Source organism: Triticum aestivum, chromosome 6A, assembly GCF_018294505.1.
Source record: "Triticum aestivum cultivar Chinese Spring chromosome 6A, IWGSC CS RefSeq v2.1, whole genome shotgun sequence".
Lineage (NCBI taxonomy): Eukaryota > Viridiplantae > Streptophyta > Magnoliopsida > Poales > Poaceae > Triticum > Triticum aestivum.
The window spans coordinates 284,606,166-284,623,305 of record NC_057809.1 but is presented as its reverse complement, the minus strand read 5'-3'; positions in this window follow the sequence as shown (position 1 = coordinate 284,623,305).

Here is a 17,140-nt window from a genome sequence, read left to right as displayed (position 1 = left end):
GTGCTCGTGTCATGGGTCCGCTAGGCACTTGGTGAGACGATGGTAGGTCCATGGGGATGACCTTGGGATGCTCCGCATGATCTCCCCTCCCTTGGGGAAGATCCGACCTCGGATCAAAATCTTCATCACCATGGTAGGGCAAAAGGTCCTTGACATTGAAGATGTCGCTCATGTTGTACTTGTCGCGTGGGAGGTCGATCTTGTAAGCATTGTTGCTGTAGCGTGCAAGCACCTTGAGGTAGAAGCTTGGACTTGTGTTCGATGGGGAAGCGGTCTTTGCGAAGGTGTAGCCACACAAGATCACCAATGTCGAATACCATTGGTTGCTTGTTGATGTTGAGCTTGGTCGCAAGTCGTTGTACTTGGCGCTCGATGGTGTGCCTTGTATCTTCATGCACCTTCTTGAGATGGGTCACATGTGCACTTGCGTCCATATTGATGCGCTCTTGTAGTGGTAAGAATGTCCAATGGTAACAATGGGTTGAATCCGTAGATGACCTCAAAGGGGGACTTGCCGGTTGTTGAGTGTCTTGCTCAGTTGTTGGCGAACTCGGCGATAGGTAGACACTCCTCCCACTCCTTGATGTTTTTCTTGATAAGCACGCGAAGTAGAGTGGAGAGTGTGTGATTGGTCACCTCCGTTTGGCCGTCGGTTTGTGGATGATACACCATGGAGAAGAGTAGCTTCATTCCGAGCTTGGCGCATAGGGTGTTCCAAACGTATCTTAGGAACTTGACGTCGCGGTCTGAGACGATCGTCTTTGGCACTCCATGTAGATGCAATATTTCCCTACAAAAGAGATTGGCAACATGTGAAGCATCGTCTATCTTGTTTCAAGGAATGAAATGTGCCACCTTAGAGAAGCGGTCCACAACGACAAATACCGAATCCTTTCCATTTCTAGTCCTAGGCAATCCAAGTACGAAATCCATGCTAATATCTTCCCACGGTTGATATGGAATTGGGAGAGGCATGTAAAGGCCATGGGATTGAGCTTTTGACTTAGCTTTGCAACATGTAGAGCATCGGTTGGTGAAGCGGTTGACGTCGCGGAACATCTTGGGCCAATAGTAGTTCTTGGAGAGCGTAGAGAACGTCTTGTCGCGTCCAAAATGTCCCATTAGTCCTCCTCCATGAGATTCCTGCAAAAGAAACAAATGAAGAGAAGACTCGGGGATGCAAAGCTTGTTAGCTCTCATAAGATATCCATCTTTGATGTAATAGCGTTCCAAAGATGGATGCGTCAAACATTTGGCATAAAGAGTAGCAAAAGTAGGATCATGCTCATACAAGTCTTTTATGTGCTCAAAGCCAATGACATCCAATTTAAGTTGAGTAACAAGCACACATATGCGGGAAAGGGCATACGCCACAATATTTTCCTTACCTTTAATGTACTTGATGATATAAGGAAAAGACTCAATAAATTCACTCCATTTAGCATGACGCTTGTTCAACTTGGTTTGGCCCTTAAGATACTTGAGCATTTCATGATCGGTATGAATGATAAATTCATGAGGACGAAGATAGTGTTCCCATTCGTGCAAAACACGCACTAAAGCATATAACTCTTTGTCATAGATGGGGTAGTTGAGTTGCGCTCTGGAAAGTTTCTCACTAAAGTAAGCTATGGGGTGCTTCTCTTGCGTTAACACACCTCCTATGCCATTACCACTAGCATCACAATGAATCTCAAAGGGCTTGTCAAAGTTGGGTAAAGCAAGCACGGGAGCATGAGCAAGCAAATTCTTAAGCTCATTGAAAGCGGTATCTTGGGATGGTCCCAAACAAGAGGCGCATTTTTCTTGCTCAAAGCATGCAAAGGCGAAGCAATGGTGCTAAAATCTTTCACAAAGCGACGATAGAAACCTGCAAGGCCAAGAAAGCTACGCACTTGTTGCAAGTTGGTTGGTTGGGGCCAAGTCTTAATTGCATTGATCTTGGACTCGTCTACATGAACACCCTTAGAAGATACAACAAAACCCAAGAAAACGAGCTTATCAACGCCAAAAAGGCACTTTTCCATGTTAGCATAGAGACGCTCTTTTCGAAGAGTTTGTAAAATGGTTCGAACATGGGTGACATGATCTTGAAGAGATTTGCTATAAACAAGGATATCATGGAAGTAGACCACAACAAACACACTAATGTAAGGGCGAAAGACATGACTCATAAGACGCATAAAAGTACCCGGTGCTTTCGATAGACCCATAGGCATGACTAACCACTCATATAACCCAAACTTGGTTTTGAAAGCGGTTTTCCATTCATCACCCTCTTGTATGCGGATTTGATAGTAACCACTCTTAAGATCAATTTTGGAAAATATAGTGGCACCACTAAGTTCATCAAGCATATCATCAAGGCATGGAATAGGATACCTATAGCAAATGGTAATAGCATTGATAGGTCTACAATCGGAGCACATGCTAAAGCTACCGTCTCGTTTTGGCACAAAAATGACCGGGACAGCACAAGGGCTCAAACTTTCACGCACATGTCCATGGTCTATGAGATGCTTTACTTGCCTTTGTATTTCTTTGGTTTCTTCGGAGTTGACACGGTAGGGAGCTTTGTTCCGAAGAGGTGCTTCGGGGATGAGGTTGATGCAGTGCTCGATGCCTCATAGTGGAGGTAGTCCCGGAGGTAGCTCGTCGAGGAAAATATCTTGAAATTCTTGCAAAAGAGAATACAACACTAAAGGTAGAGCGTGAGAGGTGTTAGCTTGTGTTGCATTGTCCTTGCACAAAAGGACGTAGTGTAAGACACTAGATGGGTTCTCACACACTCCTCTTATCTCACTTTTGGTGGCAAATAGGACTAAGTTCTTGTTTTCCCTCATCGTGGAGGCACTCAATTTGGGCTTGTGGCGCTCACTCTCTTTTTGGTGGTTCGCTCTCTCACTATTCTCATTAGGGGTGCATGACCATAAAAGATATTATTCATATAAATAGAACAACCATTATTCTCTGATTTAAATGAATAACCATCTTGCATAAAAAAAGATCCAGATATAATGTTCATGCTCAATGCTGGCACCAAATAACGATTATTTAGGTCTAATACTAATCCCAAAGGTAGATGTAGAGGTAGCGTGCCGACAGCGATCACATCGACTTTGGAACCATTTCCCACGCGCATCGTCACCTCGTCCTTAGCCAATCTTCGCTTAATCCGTAGCCCCTGTTTCAAGTTGCAAATGTTAGCAATTGAACCAATATCAAATATCCAGGCACTACTGCGAGCATTAGTAAGGTACACATCAATAACATGTATATCAAATATACCTTTCACTTTGCCATCCTTCTTCTCCGCCAAATACTTGGGGCAGTTCCGCTTCCAGTGACCAGTTCCTTTGCAGTAGAAGCACTCAGTCTCAGGCTTAGGTCTAGACTTGGGTTTCTTCACTTGAGTAGCAACTGGCTTGCTGTTCTTCTTGAAGTTTCCATTCTTCCCTTTACCCTTTTTCTTGAAACTGGTGGTCTTGTTGACCATCAACACTTGATGCTCCTTCTTGATTTCTACCTCCGCAGCCTTTATCATTGCGAAGAGCTCGGGAATCATCTTATCCATCCCTTGCATATTATAGCTCATCACGAAGCTTTTGTAGATTGGTGACAGTGATTGAAGAACTCTGTCAATGACACTATCATCAGGAAGATTAACTCCCAGTTGAGTCAAGTGGTTGTGGTACCCAGACATTCAGTATATGTTCACTGACAGAACTATTCTCCTCCATCTTGCAGCTGTAGAACTTACTGGAGACTTCATATCTCTCAATTCGGGCATTTGCTTGAAATATTAACTTCAACTCCTCGAACATCTCATATGCTCCATGACGTTCAAAACATCGTTGAAGTCCCGGTTCTAAGCCGTAAAGCATGGCACACAGAACTATCGAGTAGTCATCAGCTTTGCTTTGCTAGGTGTTCATAACATCTGGCGTTGCTCCTGCAGCGGGTTTGTCACCTAGCGGTGCTTCCAGGACATAATTCTTTTGTGCAGCAATGAGGATAATCCTCAAGTTACAGACCCAGTCCGTGTAGTTGCTACCATCATCTTTCAACTTAGCTTTCTCTAGGAATGCATTAAAATTCAACGGAATAACAACATAGGCCATCTATCTACAACAACATAGACATGCAAAATACTATCAGGTACTAAGTTCATGATAAATTAAAGTTCAATTAATCAAATTACTTAAGAACTCCCACTTAGATAGACATCCCTCTAATCATCTAAGTGATCACGTGATCCACATCAACTAAACCATGTCCGATCATCACGTGAGATGGAGTAGTTTTCAATGGTGAACATCACAATGTTGATCATATCTACTATATGATTCATGATCGACCTTTCGGTCTCAAGTTTAACCCAAGTATTCTGCGTGTGCAAAACTGGCTTGCACCCGTTGTATGTGAACGCAGAGCTTATCACACCCGATCATCACGTGGTGTCTCGGCACGACGAACTGTAGCAATGGTGCATACTTAGAGAGAACACTTATACCTTGAAATCTAGTGAGAGATCATCTTATAATGCTACCGTCGAACTAAGCAAAATAAGATGCATAAAGGATAAACATCACATGCAACCAATATAAGTGATATGATATGGCCATCATCATCTTGTGCCTTTGATCTCCATCTCCAAAGCACCGTCATGATCACCATCATCACCGGCTTGACACCTTGATCTCCATCTAAGCATCGTTGTCGTCACGACAACTATTGCCTCCACGACTATCGCTACCGCTTAGTGATAAAGTAAAGTAATTACATGGCGATTGCATTTCATACAATAAAGCGACAACCATATGGCTCCTGCTAGTTGCCTATAACTGTGTTACAAAACATGGTCATCTCATACAATAAAATTTAGCATCATGTCTTGACCATATCACATGACAAAATGCCATGCAAAAACAAGTTAGACGTCCTCTACTTTGTTGTTGCAAGTTTTATGTGGCTGCTATGGGCTGAGCAAGAACCGTTCTTACCTACGCATCAAAAACCACAACACGGTATATTGATTGATTTTTGATCTTCAGAAAGAACCCTATTCATTGAATTCGATTCAACTAAAGCTGGAGAAACAGACACCCACTAGCCACCTGTGTGCAAAGCACGTCGGTAGAACCAGTCTCGCATAAGCGTACGCGTAATGTCGATCTGGGCCGCCTCATCCAACAATGCCGTTGAATCAAGAATCAACTAGTGGCGGCAAGCAATATGTATATACCCACGCCTGCAACTCCTTTGTGTTCTACTCGTGCATATGACATCTACGCATAAACATGGCTTGGATGCCACTCTTGGGGAACGCAGTAATTTCAAAAAAATTCCTATGCACATGCAAGACCATGGTGATGCATACCAATAAGAAGGGAGAGTATCATCTACGTACCCTCGTAGACCGTAAGCGGAAGCATTCTGACAACGCGGTTGATGTAGTCGTACGTCTTCATGATCGACCGATCTAGCACCGAAGGTATGACACCTCTGCGATCTGCACATGTTCAGCTCAGTGACGTCCCGCAAACTCACGATCTAGTAGAGCTTTGAGGGAGAGTTTCATCAGCACGACGATGTGATGACGGTGATGATGATGCTACCGGAACAGGGCTTCGCCTAAGCACCGCTACGATATAACCGAGGTGGATTATGGTGGAGGGGGGCACCGCACACGGCTAAAAGATCAATGACCAACTTGTGTGTCTATGGGGTGCACCCTCCCCCTTATATAAAGGAGTGGAGGAGGGGGAGGGGCCGGCCCTCCTAGGCGCGCCCCAAAAGGGAGTCCTACTCCCACCGGGAGTAGGACTCCAACCCTTCCAAGAGTAGGAGTAGGAGAGAGGGAAGGAGGAGAGAGGGGGAAGGAAAGGAGGGCGCCGCCCCCTCCTTGTCCAATTCGGACTAGAGGGGGAGGGGGCACGCGGCCTGCCCTGGCCGCCCCTCCTCTTCTCCACTTAGGCCCAAAAGGCCCATTACATTCCCTGGGGGGTTCCGGTAACCCCCGGTACTCCTGTATTTGTCCGAACTTGCCCGGAACCCTTCCGAAGTTCAAACATAGTCATCCAATATATCGATCTTTATGTATTGACCATTTCGAGACTCCTCGTCATATCCGTGATAATATCCGGGACTCCGGACTACCTTCGGTACATCAAAACACATAAACTCATATTACCGATCGTCACCAAACGTTAAGCGTGCGGACCCTATGGGTTCAAGAACTATGTAGACATGACCGAGACTTGTCTCCGGTCAATAACAAATAGCGGAACCTGGATGCTCATATTGGCTCCTACATATTCTACGAAAATCTTTATCGGTCAAACCGCATAACGGTATACGTTGTTCCCTTTGTCATCGGTATGTTACTTGCCCGAGATTCGATCATCGGTATCTCAATACCTAGTTCAATCTCGTTACCGGCAAGTCTCTTTACTCATTCCATAATGCTACATCTCGTAACTAACTCATTAGCTACATTGCTTGCAAGGCTTATTGTGATGTACATTACCGAGAGGGCCCAGAGATACCTCTCCGACAATCGGAGTGACAAATCCTAATTTTGATCCATGCCAACTCAACAAACACCATCGAAGACACCTGTAGAGCACCTTTATAATCACCCAGTTACGTTGTGACATTTGGTAGCACACAAAGTGTTCCTCCGGTATTCGGGAGTTGCATGATCTCATAGTCATAGGAATATGTATAGTTATGGAGAAAGTAATAGCAACAAACTAAACGATCATCGTGCTAAGCTAATGGATGGGTCAAGTCAATCACATCATTATCTAATGATGTGATCCCATTAATCAAATGACAACTCATGTCTATGGTTAGGAAACATAACCATCATTGATTCAATGAGCTAGTCAAGTAGAGGCAAACTAGTGACACTCTGTTTGTCTATGTATTCACACATGTACTAAGTTTCCGATTAATACAATTCTAGCATGAATAACAAGCATTTATCATGATATATGGAAATATAAATAACAACTTTCTTATTGCCTCTACGGCATATTTCCTTCAGACACACATTAATCAACCCTAATGTCAGCTAGATACTCTAATGTCACCACAAGTATCCGTGGGTCAATTATATGACATGCATCAAACAACTTCAGATTCATAATATTCAATCCAACACAAAGAACCTCAAAGAGTGCCCCAATATTTCTACCGGAGAAACAAGGACGAAAACGTGCATGAACCCCTATGCATAGATTACCCCAATGTCACCTCGGGATCCGCAAGTTGAGTGCCAACACATACATCAAGTGAATCAATAGAACACCCCATTGTTACCATAGGTATCCCACCCAATACATACATCAAGTGTTCTCAAATCCATAATAGTATTCAATTCGATAATAGTGAAACCTCAAAGGTAAAAATCAATTCATCACAAGAAGATGGAGGGGGAGAAACACCATATGATTCAACTATAGTAACAATGCTCACGGTACATCAAGATCGTGCCAAATAAAGAACACTAGGGAAAGAGATCAAACACATAGCTACTGGTACATACCCTCAGCCCTGAGGGTGAACTACTCCCTCCTCGTCATGGAGACCGCCGAGATGATGAAGATGTCCATCGATGATGGTTTTCCCCTCTGGTAGGGTGCCGGAACGGGCTCCCGATTGGTTTTTCGTGGCTACAGAGGCTTGCAGTGCGGAACTCTTGATCTAGGTTTCTTTCTGGGGGTTTCTGGATTTATAGGAATTTTTGGCGTCGGTTTCACGTCAAGGGGGTCCACGAGTCAGCGACAAGGCAGGGGGCGCGCCCTAGGGGGGTGGGCGCGTCCTCCACCCTTGTCGTTCACTCGGGACTCTTCTGGCCCAACTCTTGTGCTCCAGGGGCTTCTTCTGGTCCATAAAAAATCACTGTAAGTTTTGAGCTCATTTGGACTCCGTTTGATATTCGTTTTCTGCAAAACTCAAAAAAAAGAAAAAAACAGAGACTGACACTGGCTCTAGGTTAATAGGTTAGTCCCAAAAATAATATAAAATAGCATATAAATGCATATAAAACATCCAAGATGGATAATATAATAGCATGGAACAATCAAAAATTATAGATACGTTGGAGACGTATCAAGTATCATGCATCAATGAGTTCTGAAGAGTGAATTTTATTCCTTTTTCCTTCTCGGTTTGACCTCACAATGCAAAATCAACAAAGCGGAAGGAAATTGGTAAGGCATTGGATGATGATTGTCCTTCTGAGCAACTAAAATGGGGGGTCTCTATAGATTCTACTCCGCCATCCTCCCAAAAATATTTGCAAGACAAGCAAGGCTAGACAGTCAATGTAGTTGTGTAGACGATGAGCACATGTCCCCTACTCCATCATCACAGGTGTTTGCTCTAACTTGGCAGTATTATATGTGGTTGCATGTTGCATATGATGTCTAGCTTGTGTTGCTTCTAAATTTGTTGTTGGTGCAAGAAACCCTGGGTCCGTTGCCCAGACTGTGCACATGCACGAGAATAGATCACAACACCAAGGTTAGACCAGAGCACAAGCGATCAGATCTTCAAAGGGCCAACATGCAGCTCAAGAGGACCAAGACTAAGCCAGAGAAGTAAGATACTGCCAAGAGAGAAGCCTCCTTTGCCGGGAAGGTGAGCTTGACAAGGACGAGGTCGTCCCCGGAAGCAAGCCTCAGGTCAGGCAGGCCTGCCGAGGCCTACGGAAGCAGAACCACCTCATCATGACGCAAGTCATCGATCAGTGCGGTGTCAAGCCGCAAAGTGACTAAGTGGCAACCATTCGCCAGATGGCAGCAACTTCCTACATGCAATACCTACAAGTGACACCCGTCCCGCGACGTGTCGAGCGAGCAGGCGTGAACCTGGCAAAATAGGCCGGAAGGGCCTACCGGGCAAGCAACGATGTGATGTTGAGCGGCTCATTTAATGCGCTCTATTAGCCTGCAGAGTTAGGTATGATGGCAATGTTTGCTATCTAATCAGTGCATAATGACTGATTTGCCACTGTGGTGACCCCTTTGTCTATAAAAGGAGTCCCAAGGCAACCGTAGAAAGGGTTAGCGAGTCCACCCCTACACACATTCATACGCGCGTAGCCGTTTTTGCCCCGAGGCAACCCTGCCGGGCAAAGCATGTTGCGCTCGCCACCATTTTTCCACCATCAATCCGCCTAAGTAGGAGTAGGGTTTTACGCCTCACGGCGGCCCCTGGGTAAAGATTGCGTGTGTGATCTCTACAGTGCTGCTTGACGCTCCTCTGCTCTTTGTGCAACGTGCCATCCCCCCGCTGAACCAGCAAGGGACTCTTGGTCCCATAGGTGGTCGTGGTTTCCCACAGCATCTTTGGCGCGCCAGGTAGGGGGATCACTTGCACGAACCTGAAAGCATGAGCAGCACGCCATCTTCATCGCCATCTTCGTCTTCGACGGTGCCATCGACTATGGCGCCCAAGAAGAAACCCGGTGTTTTGGCTCACCCGTACACCTCGAAGGCTCCGCCACCCACGGCCACAGAAGCTGCGGGGGACACGGAGGTGCACGAGGATGTGGGCGCTGTGAGGGATGCGGTCGGCACAGGCGGTGTTGTCACCACCTCCCCCGCAGCCGAAGCAGGAGTAGGAGGCACGGGAGGAGAGCAGCATCAACAACATCCCAGTGGCCATGCTCCATGAGGTATGAGCGAAGGGTTTATTCCATCTGTGCCCCTTTCCCTCATCGAAGGGCACAACCACAGTGGTGGCACCCGGTCCAGGGCGAATCGCCGCCCTCCGGCCGCCCCCGCCACGGGCGCGACCCCAGCGCGTGTGCCTCTTCCAGAGCGGGTTGATCCAGCCACCATGCCCAATGGAGCTGCTGGCCTTCAAGCACCTTCACCATGTCAGCGTGCCATCCAAGTGGCCTACTCGCAACAGCAATGGCGCGGCACCGTCACCACCGACATTGTCAGAAGCCAAGAGATGGTGCGGTCCACATCATCATCACCCATGCCAAGCACCGCTACGAACGCCATGGCGCGGGCTCAGCTGCTACTGAGGTTCCCGCCGGCAGCCGATCAGATGGATGAGTGGTGATCCACCATCCAAAGCTTGATTGGCTTCGCCAAGGCTAGGGGCTCACAACGTGCTGGCCTGTCACGGCCTCCCCAAGCAATGACAACGGCTCGCACTGCTAGTCATACGAAAGGGGCCACCCCCATGGTGCAGTCCCCATCGCGGCAACCAGCACGGGCGCGACAGAATCAAGAACTAGATGATGTCTTGATGGCCTCGGGAGCACGTCCAATACAATGGCGAGCCCTAGAGGACAGGCGGAGGGGAGACACGTGCGTCGTCATCGAGCAACTCCACGACGACCACCGTCAGCCCAATGGGTGCGATGGTCACGATGTCGACGAGCCTGCGCTCGAGGATGGTAGGTACCTGCCTTTTGAGCTTGGGTGTCCTGCCTTTACTCGTGAGCTGCAGCAAGTCCATTGGCCATCTGCTCGCACATTCAAGCCAGAGATACTCGAGAAGTATGATGGGAGGCTGAACCCAGCAGCGTTCTTGAGCATCTACACCATCGCTGTTCAAGCTACCGGAGGAAGAGATGAGAAGGTGTTTGCCAACTACTTCCAGTTGGCACTCAAGTCCAATGTGAGGTCTTGGGTGATGCACATGCCGGAGAACTCCATCTCATCATGGGCTGACCTGTGCCATGAGTTCATTGGCGCCTTCACTGGCGACCATCAAGAACCAGGGTGGCCTAGCGACTTGTAGCTTCTCCAACAGAAAGAAGGAGAAACTCTTCGCAAGTATTTGCAGAGATTCAGCAGAGTCCACAGGAATATCCCGAATACCCATCCAGCGACCGTGATAGCTGCCTCCCAGTCCAATGTGCGCAACTGCAAGATTCTTTCCAAGATGAATGTGCGGTTGCCCAAGACTGTGAAGCAGCTTTATACCTTGGTGGACAAGTGTGCTCGGATGGAGGAGGGAAGGAAACTCCCATGAGAAGAGGATTGCATCAACGTTGACTCGGAGGATGACAATGAATCCACCAGTCAGAAGAAGAGCAAGAAGCGCAGCAAGAGGCGCAAGGCTAAGGCAGTGATGACTATCGAAGGATCGGGCACACTTAGTACCGGCAAGAAGGCTAAAGCCGAAGCCCCCGGCAAGGAAGCTGCCATGTGCACTAACTGCCGGGAGGCTACGGCTGCCGAGAAGGCTGGGAAAGGTGATGGGCTGTACAAGAAGATCCATCAGACCAAGGGCCATGATCTTCAAGAGTGTCATCAGGTTCAACAGCTTGTCAAGAGGCAGAGACTGAATATGAGAAGCATGATAAGGAAAAAGGTCAGAATGGCGCTGGCATGAAGGGCCGAGACGGTGAAGAAAATCGCCTCGGCAAACCCTTTCAGAACCAAGGAAAACCCACTAGGGGTCGATAGAAGGAAGTTTGCAATGATGAGAGTGATGGAGGGGATGAAGAGGAAACCAGTGAGCAGGAGTTCCAAACGGCCACTGACGTCCTGTGCATTGACGGGGGTGCATCCCTGCACTCCTCTCACCGCCAACTTCAACGGTGGGGATGTGAGGTCCATGCCTTGGAGCCAGCGGTAGAGGCTCGGAAGCCGCTCAAATGGTCAGGCGCGCCCATCATCTTTGACGAAGATGACCTTCCTGACCGCACCACCATGGTAGGATGTTTGCCATTGTTGGTCTCTCCAACAATTCGCAACCTCAAAGTCACAAATATGTTGGTTGACGGTGGGGCCGGGTTGAATCTGATTTCCCCAAAGGTCATTAGCAAGATTCAGATATCAGAGGAAGAGCTCAAGGTCACATGCATGTTTCGAGGAGTCAATCCTGGCAGGAGTCATCCGAAGGGAAAGATCACATTGCCAGTGACGTTTGGGGGAGAACTGAACTATCGTACTGAGAAGGTTATGTTTGATGTGGTCGACCTCCCCCTGCCGTCCAATGGGATCCTTGGATGCCCAGCTCTGGCAAAATTCATGGCGGCATCCCACTATGCCTAGAACACCTTGAAGATGCCTGGGCCGGTAGGAGTCATTTCCATCCCATCAAATGAGAGGGACGCAATCATTTGTGTGGATAAGATGTACCGGGACGCAGTCACAATAGAGGCAGTGGTAGTAGCAGTTTTTGCCAAGGAGAACAGAGGAAAGAAAAAGGATAACAGGGTCACCAACAAGGAATCCGGGAAGCGTACCTCTTCGGAGTGCACTGCGCCTGTTGATGACTTGCCGGAGAGTTCCAACAGTAAGAGATCCAAGGTTGCTGCATCACATGTGATGAAGGTCCCGGCAGGGCTGGCTGGCGTTGATGGTACTTTCACTATCAGCGCCACCCTTGATGACAAATAGGAAAGCTTACTTGTTGCCTTCTTGCGAGCGAATATCGATGTGTTTGCCTGGCAACCATCTGATATCCCCGGTGTTCCCAGTGAGATAATCGAGCACCACCTTGTTGTCTGCCAACATGCCCGACCTGTCAAGCAGAAGGTTCAAAAGCAGGCCTTGGAGAGGTAACAATTCATTGTAGAGGAGATTAAGAAGCTTGAGGCAGCTGGTTTGGTGAGAGTAGTGCTACATCCAACGTGGTTAGCAAATCTAGTGGTCATTCGCAAGGCTAACGGGAAATGGAGGCTTTGCATAGATTTTACGGATCTCAACAAGGCTTGCCTGAAGGACCCATTTCCCTTGCCAAGCATCGACCAGATCATGGACTCCACTTTAGGCTGTGATTTTCTCTCCTTTTTGTATGCATACTCTGGGTATCATCAAATCTTCATGTCCAAAGAAGATGAAGGGAAGACCTCGTTCATCACCCCATGTGGTACGTACTGCTTCGTGCGCATGCCTTTCAGGTTAAAGAGTGCTGGATCCACCTTTGCAAGAGCAGTCCAGATTGGTTTTGAAACACAGTTGCACAGAAACATTGAAGCTTATATGGATGATAGTGTGGTTAAGACCAAGGACAGATCAATCCTCATTCAGGATTTTGAGGGGACAATTGCTAATCTGCGCAAGATCAACTTGAAGCTAAATCTGGATAAGTGTGTGATTGGCGTTCCCTCCGACAAGCTACTTGGGTTCTTTGTGTCCCATCGTGGGATCGAAGCCAAGCCTGACAAGATCAAGGCTGTCGAGAAGATACAGGCACCCAGGACAAGCAAGGATGTGAGGCGTTGACAGGGTGCGTTGTCGCGCTTAGCAGATTCATCTCCATGTCTACCGAGCACGCCCTGCCGTTCTTCAATTTTTTAAGAAGACAGGGACCATGAAGTGGACCCCAGAAGCAGACACAACTTTGCAAGAGTTGAAGGCCTACTTGTCCTCTGTGCCCACTTTGGTTGCCCAAAAACCACAAGAGCCGTTGTTGCTGTACCTGGCGGCAACCAAACAAGTGGTCAGTGCAGCCCTAGTGGCACAACAAGAAGTAGAGGAGCCAGAGAGTGAGCAAAGCCCACCAGGACTAGATGAGGATCAGGGCAGAGAAGAACACGACAGTAGCGGCAAGGAAGAAAGTGGTGCAACACCCAGTGTATTTCGTCAGTTCCCTATTACAGGGGGCTCGATCAAGGTACTCTGGCATGCAATAGTTGATTTTTGGCCTCATCATGGCCTCAAGGAAACTGTGCCACTACTTCCAAGCCCATGAGACCACGATTGTCACCCGCTTCCTGTTGGCGTGCTTCTCGTTGCCCCCACTGGGGAGAACTTGAAGTACGTCGTCCAGATGCACTTTCGTCGGGAGGAGGCAACAAATAACACAACAGAGTATGAAGGGCTCCTTGCCGGGCTCAGGATTGCAACATAATTGGGAATCAAGAAGCTGATCATTCGAGGAGATTCACAGCTTGTGGCGAGACAAGTCAACAAGGATTACCAAAGTCCATTGATGGAAGCATACGTTGAGGAAGTGAGAAGATTGGAGGAGCGCTTTGATGGATTGTAACTAGAGCACGTACTCCATGCGGAAAACAACATAGCTGATCATCTGTCAAAGTGTGCTGCGCAGAAGCTTCCTGTGGAACCAGGGACTTTTGTTCTCCATCTTACTCAGCCCTCTGTATCCCCAACAACAATGGCCCAAAAAAGGAGGAAAATGGATTCCAGTAAGCCTCTCCTAGTAGAGCCTCCCGGGGCTCCTGGCAGGGACCCTACTGGAAACAACTCCCCATTACCTGCTGGACCACACCCTCCAGCCCGGCCAATGGTCCCCGCGAACAGGAACGTGCCCCCGCAGATGAGGAGGTGCCACTAGTCCTTATTGCCGAGCCCCAGGCTCCAACTTGGGCAAGGCACATAGTCCATTTCCTACAAACCGGAGAACTTCCCATGACCAAGATGAGGCTGAAAGAGTAGCTCGGAGGGTCAATATGTATCAGTTTGTCGATTACACTCTATACAAAAGGAGGCCCAACAGTGTGAAATTGAAGTGCATCTGCTGGGAAGAAGGAAAGGAACTGCTGGCTGAAATACACAAAGGCATGTGCGGCTCCCAGATTGGATCAAGGGCATTAGTTGGGAAAGCATTCTAGCAAGGATTCTATTGGCCCACAGCCCTCCAAGATGCGCATGAGCTAGTCACAAATTTGAAGCCTGCCAGTTCCATTCCAAAAGTATCCACCTGCCTGCACAAGCTCTTCAGACAATCCCTTTGTCATGACTATTTTCGGTCTGGGGGCTCGTATCCTCGGCCCTCCCCCCCGAGCTGCCGGGGGCTTTGAATTCTTGTTTGTTGCTATCGACAAGTTTATAAAGTGGTCGAAAGTTGCTGTCGTGATAAAGGTGACTGCTCAGTCAGCTATCAAGTTCTTGAAAGAATTGGTGTGCCATTTTGGAGTCCCAGCAAGGATCATTACCGACAACGGCACCCAGTTCACGAGCCGCGCCTTCATGCAATATGTTCATGCCCGGGGAAGCAAGATCACATTTGCCTTTGTTGCACATCCCAGAAGCAATGGACAAGCTGAGAGGGAGAATGCCGAAGTGCTACAAGGACTCAAAATGAGAACATTTGATACGCTGCAGAAGCACGACAAGCGGTGGATCGATGAGTTACCGGTAGATCTCTGGTCCCTCAAAATGACACCAAATCGAGCTACTGGGCAGACTCCCTTGTCCCTAGTCTATGGGGTAGAAGCAGTTATCCCCACGGAACTCATTTACGGGTCACCTCGAGTGCTTACCTACGATGAAGTAGCGCAAGATCAGCACCCGCGTGATGACGTTGTCCTACTCGAGGAGAACCGTCTCTGGGCTGCTATGCATGCTGCATGCTATCAGCAAGCCCTGCATCGCTACCACAGCCACAACGTTCATGCCCGGTGTTTTGAGGAAGGCGACCTTGTCCTTAGGCGCGTTCAGTCTGCCAAGGGTACAAACAAGTTGACGCTGAAGTGGGAAGGCCTTTACCAGGTAGTTCGAGTCATCAGACCTGGCGCAGTCCGTCTGGAGACCGGATTGCAAAACTCATGGAATATTGAGCATCTTCGCAAGTTCTACCCGTAAGGTGCGGCTGTCGGGCCCTGCCCAGCAACCACCCTTTTGTATAGGCCTTGCCTCAGTTGCATGTAACCCCTTGCACAAAGCCAGACGCAGACCCTAAGCAACAGAGAAAATGAATGAAGCGCTGGGGGGCCCCGACAAGTTGCATGCATGCATAAGCATTTCATGAGCATTGCATGCATAATCATTTCATGAGCATTGCATATGCATATAGATAAGGTTGCATATTGCATCATTTCCATCTGCATAAAACTGTAGGTTCCTGCCGTGAGCTTGGCCTCTACAGGAAGCTGGAAAGATGAACCAACACTGCGATCTAGGCAAGCCAAATAGATAAGTTCTATCTCTTGTCCATACGTGTTCTGTAAGCAAAATACTTGTGCATAGGAAAACCTCGCCGCCTTTTTTGAAACTTAGGTGCTCCCATTACTTGAATCGAATGCTGCTTCGATCAGGATGGTCGTAATGGCCTTTGATAAAAAAAATTGGTTGGCGGGGGGCTGGCCCCTCATCAGAATTTGTGCCCGGTAGGCTTAGTCCCCGACAACAAAATAGAGGGTACCGGTAGGATAGCCTGCCAGAGGAAACTCTTTTATTTACAAATAAAGAGGCATTCCACCTCTGCATGGACATATATATGCACGGGTTCCCGGCAAGGGTCATCTGTTTCATTGAAATGCTGATCAAACAAGTACAGACCTTACAGGACACAAACATGGACTCGAGAGATTACATTATTTGAACTAAAATTTGGAAAGTGCCTACGATTTAAGATTGAAAAAAGATAAGTGCCTTGTAATCTCCTATTTTTGTTCCCCCCCCAATAGGTATTGCGGTGGAAGAGATGAGGACAAAAGGGACACCCAAGCAGGAGCCCATCCCGGTCCCACCACGACTTGCCGGGCGCGGCCTAATAAGACTGGGAGTGGCGAGGCTGTGAAGGAGGGGCACAGAGAGCAGAGCGGCGGTGCCCTGGTCACCACCTCGACGACCAGCAAGAAGCCCCGGCTTGAGCACCCGTGGAGTCATCCACCAAAGCTCAACCGGAAGATTGCCGGAGGGGAGGAGAAGGCACCAAGGGAACATCCCTCCCCGGCTATCACCTAAAGAGACTGGTGATGATGGTGCCGGGGAGGGAGGGGAAGAGCGGAAAGACGAGGCAGCAGGATGACAGTCGGAGGCGAAGGCATCCACGCCATCATACTCCGATCTGATGTCCTGCCACCCTCCTTCTCCATCTTCCCACGTTTTCTCTTCCTCACCGCCACTCCAGAGAAGTGCCAGGACCCCGGCCCAGCGCCTTCCCCAGAGGAGCAGTTGAAGACCAAGACAGCCAGGGGGCTCGGGGTGCGTCGCTTCCTACCTTGACGGGCAGGAAGGCACGCCTCTCATCAACATCAGCCCCAGGGCCTCCAGAAGGGGCAGTGCTGGGATTACCAACAATCTCCAGCCCTGCCTCACGGAAGGACGACGATGACGCTGAGAACCTTGCCGCCGAGCCAACGAGCGGCAACTGGTCAAGGCAAGACGTCGCGTCACCGACGGACCGCCAACCATGGCAGAAGAGACAAGCACTCCCCCACAATGGGAGAGCTTGCTATCTCCCG